The sequence below is a fragment of the Gossypium arboreum genome, chromosome 7, assembly GCF_025698485.1.
Source record: "Gossypium arboreum isolate Shixiya-1 chromosome 7, ASM2569848v2, whole genome shotgun sequence".
Classification (NCBI taxonomy): domain Eukaryota; kingdom Viridiplantae; phylum Streptophyta; class Magnoliopsida; order Malvales; family Malvaceae; genus Gossypium; species Gossypium arboreum.
Window position 1 is genome coordinate 22,554,567 of NC_069076.1, and position 4,919 is coordinate 22,559,485.

Consider the following 4,919-nt stretch of genomic DNA (forward strand, 5'->3'; position numbering starts at 1 on the left):
AGCTATCATTTTCTCTTCCCTCCATCAAATATGCAGCAAAGAAAGGGTTTTGAAGCTGGAAAATTTCAGCAACATATTTCCCTTGCTTGTAAGTGATTTTAATGTCTTTGCTTGATGATTTTTGTATTTTTGGAACCCCTAAAGCATAAGCTTTCATAAGAGGGGATTATTTTGCAAAATGATGAAGAGTCTAGGGTTTTACCATGAGAGTAAATGTGTTGTTTTCTGTGTTTTTATGGAAGATTATGAGTCCTAGTTGTCTAATAAACAACTTTTGTGAAAGAAATTGCATGAAAATACCTTAAAAAGGGGTAAATTGCTAAGTTGTAAAATGAGTTGTAAATGTGTAAAATAGTTGAAATTATGAGTTGCTATAGTTATGAAAATGGTTCATCTAGACTCAAGGAGTAAATAAATGTGATAAAAATTAATTTACGAGCATTGGGGCAAAAGTGAAAATATACAAAAGTTTAGGGGTCAAAATGAAATTTGTAAAAATATGATTTTTAGACCCATATGAATATTGTGACTGATTGATAGCTAAATGTGATGTTATAGATGATGAAAATTGAGACTTGGACCTAGAACGGAAAGAAATCGATTTATGGACGAGTATGTCCTTTTCACCTTTGTGGTATCGAGGTAAGTTCGTATGTAAACAATACCATGCTATACATGTATTTAAATGTTATCATTACATGAATTGTACATATATTAATGTGTATGTGATTAATAGAAATATGATAAGACAAAGCCTTAATAGACGAGAAAAAATCTCGTTTGAACCTTAGGAATAGAATAGGATACGAGTGACATGTCACTAGGAATTATGAGTCTAGATGACTAGCTCGAGAGTGAGCATTGAAATGTCATGAGATATGAGGTAGCTTTAGCTACAATTGAGGCACTTATGTGCAAAGGCTTTTCCGAGTATCCAATTAGTATTCCAAGTGTTCAACGGGCAATCCAAGGAAAGAGTTGATGATGGTCCCAATGAGGTAAGTCATTGGTGATTATGCACTCGAGTTATGTTACGAGTTGTGCAAGTATGTATACTAATCCTATGAGAATGCCTTGATATGTGATGATCTATGATGCATAATATGTGTTCTTACCATGATGATTAAAATGGTGTTGTATTAATATTATGAACAATGACCATGAATTAGTAACTTAGCCTTGACAGATTTGAGTTACTGCAGTAGTGTAACTTTGAAAATACACTAAAAATAGTGGAAAATGAGTTAGAGGAAGAATAAAATATGGGATTAAATATTAATTAGTCTATTTTCACATTAAAGAAATAGAGGAAGAAAAAGAATTCTATATTGTGTGATATTTAAATTCTTGTGAAACAGGGTCTGAATGAATTTAAGATCCCCTATTTTTATTTTATAAATTCACCGTAAATTGTAAAACAATTATTAAGAGTCATAACTTACCTGCATAGATTCCTTATTGAGTCTATTTTTAAGGGAAACAAACGGCATGGTCATTGGAATTCGTACATGGAGAAATTCGATTCAGTAGTGCACAGGGTCGAGTAGTCATACCACAAACAGGGAAACTTTAACTAATAAAATGTACTAAATGGCTTGACAAAAACTTCTAGAAAAAAATTAGTTAGTAGACATATGAGTCTAGTTTCAAGAGAAATAGATGAGAACATTATTCGAATTCTGTACTATGAGATAATTGAACTTTAGTGCAGAAGGGTTGAAACTATCAGATAGTGAATCAGGAGAAAACTTGAGGAATAAACTGTACTAATTGGCTAAGTAAAAAATTCTGGAAATTTTATGAAAGAAATATAAATGAGTCTAGTTTCAAGTAAAATTAACGGAACTTAATTTGGAGTTTCGTAGCTCCAGATTTAAATAATTTAGTGACTGTTGCTCAGGAAGACAGCTTGTAGTGAACTTGAGAATATGTTGTAAACATTGATAAAACAAGTTAATGAGTTGCTTATTGTTTTCATATGAACTTACTAAGGGAAAGCTTACCCCCCTTCTTTCCCATGTTTTCTAGAGTTTCTAGGTTAGCTCGGGTTGGAGGCCGTCAGAGATATTATCACCCTATCGAGTTAACGTTATCGGAGTAAGTACACTCAAGTGATTCGAGTCTATAGCATGTATAAGGTTTTAATGTGAGTATGTAATATTATGATTTAGCCAAAGACATTGGCTTGTTATTAAGGTAGTATTAGTCATGTAAATTGGCCTATGTCGGCTAATGACGCTATGGGCCCATATGATTATTCTTATGCATGTATGTTATTATCTCTTGTGATGTGGCTTACAACATGTATGCCTAGAGATTGAATTGAGATTCATTGATGAGCTAGTAACTAATGCAGGATTAAGTGATTGGTAAATAGTTAATAATGCTTCATGAATGGTTTGTGATGTAATGATAGTTATGTCTAGTATGTGGTAATGATATGGGCAAATTCTATAATATTTATTGCATAAGAAAATAACTTGAGCATAACATATTTGTAGATGTTTAAGAGCTCATTTATGCCACGTTGTATGTTATTGGATAAGTATGTATCTATGCATGTGGTGTGAGAGTGACAAAAGGCTTGATAATTAGCCCATTTCTGGCCACACGGCCTGAGTACATGGGCGTGTGAAGCCTTAACGCACGAGATTTTTCTAAGTTTTTCATGAGTTCTCGATTGGGTCCCGAACCGCCCCGAATGCATATATTGGGCCTCGTAAGCTCGCATAAGGGACAGATTGCATGTGAAAAGAAAATTTTTTAATTATTTGAGATTTCATGGCCCTGTTTAGTATGAAACTGTTAGTAAAAGTCAGGTAGCACCTCGAACCCCATCCCGGCGTCAGATGCGGGCGAGGGGTGTTACATTAATAACCATCGGTGGATCCACGGTCGTCAAGCAACCATGCCATCCTCATATACTTCCTCAGTTCCATAATTCCCAACACATGCAATATGTCGTGTATATCATGCTCAAACATCACACGTGTATGCAGAATGGTCATACTCAGTAACAGTCTTTTAAACATATATTAAGAGCATATCAGTCATACAACCACAGTCAAGTTAATTAAAACGCAGTCATACATTCATAATCAAATCAGTCAAATTCGAGGTCTAAGTCGGTCATTTACCCTCAAGGGAAAAATAGTCATTTTACCCTACAAGGGTATGTCAATCATTTTACACTACAAGGGTATTTTAGTAATTTTACACTACAAGGGTATTTCGATAAATTTACAAATCGGGGGTGTTTTGGTAATTTTACAATTCGAGGGTATTTCGGTAATTTTACAAATTAAGGGTATCTCAATAATTTTTCAAATCGAGGGTATTTCAGTAATTTTACAAATCAAGGGTGTTTTGGTAATTTCACAAATCAAGGGTATTTTGGTAATTTTACTAATCGAGGGTATTTCAGTAATTTCACAATCAAGGGTATTTTAGTAATTTTACAAATCAGGGGTATTTTGATAATTTTACAAATTGAAGGTGTTTCGGTAATTTTACAAACTGGGGTATTTCCGTAATTTCTCTTTATTATGGGGTTATTACTTACCTTGGCCCGTTAACAAGTCCTCGTTGGCTAAAGTGATCAGATACTATGCACCAGGTAGGATTCCAGAGAAGAGGAGGTGAGTCATTAAGACCGCTTAAGTACCAAGCTCTCCATAGATCCAATCCTAGACATGCATATACCCATTGCCACACCCTAACCTTATGTCTGCTTGAGTAGTTACCAAAAACTAGGTCCACAACCCCTTTTCTAAACACTAACAAATCCACACTTATTCATTTGGCCCCTTTAGGCCCAATCTCGTTCACATGGCCATTAGGCCCGATCACATTCATATGGCCCATCAGGCCCAATCACATTCATATGGCCCATTAGGCCCAACTACTTCCCACCTAACAGTTAGATTTACACAAGCAGGCCCACGGGCCCATTGGGCCCATAGAGGCCCAGCACACGAGAATGCTCATGGCGGCTTTCAGCTTTTGTCGATTTCTAAAAAAGAAGGGCATGAATACACACCTATTTATGAGAACGCGCCGAAGTCCACGATCACCAACCTTGGCACATCCTGCATTGGGTCTTAACCAGCTTCTCACCTATCCCCATGTTAGCTTCCCGATGTGGGATTACTTTCAACCATTAGGAAAATTCCTTATTTTCTTATGACCACCTCAACCACAGAGTTCCAGTCCAACTCCACCTCCTACACAGCTCAAACAGCAAAATAAATACTCCATTGCGCATCCCAAGACTTGAACCATAGACCTCAAAGTTATACAACACGCCACCTTGCCACTCCACCACAGGCTCTTTCTATGTCATATTTTATCCTCAATTAAATATAAGGTCTATAGGCCAAAGTCCAGGTTCCTTTAAATGAAAAACCAAAATAAATTGTAAGAGCCAAGACTTGAACCCAGGCTCCCTTGCAACCTTAATGACTCCACAACCACTAGACCAAAAGCTTTCTTGTGTCATTTATTTACCATAATAATTTAAAAGGCCTTCATCGAAGCACCCAGGGTTTTATTCACTTATTACCAAAATTTTTCCTAAAGCCCAGGTTTGAACCCAAGATTTCTCCAACACTTCTCAAGGCTATTAACCACTAAAGCAGACATTTAATTGTGTCATTTCCTTGTACAATTAAATGCTTATATACAACCTCCTTATAGACCCATACTAAAGGCTCAATACTTCTAGGCCCAAATTTGGGGCGTTACAGATCTAAACCACTAAATGTAACACCCCATACCCATAACTTACACTGGAACGGAATACGAGGCATTATCTGACTTAAACTCATGCTTACAACTATTTTCGAGTCTCCAAGACTTGGACAAATTTAAAACTTTCTCAAACTTATCAACATGTCCTTAATATGGGCCTTCGAGGCCCA

General features: G+C 36.1%; 1 long non-coding RNA gene across 1 annotated transcript; it reads left to right on the plus strand.

Annotated features, from left to right (window-relative positions):
* Nucleotides 1-553: 553 nt before the first annotated feature.
* Nucleotides 554-2,490, plus strand: LOC128295099 (uncharacterized). The gene is made up of 2 exons (XR_008285412.1): nt 554-642; nt 2,029-2,490. It is a non-coding gene; the product is annotated as an uncharacterized LOC128295099 (long non-coding RNA).
* The last annotated feature ends 2,429 nt before the right edge of the window (nt 2,491-4,919 follow it).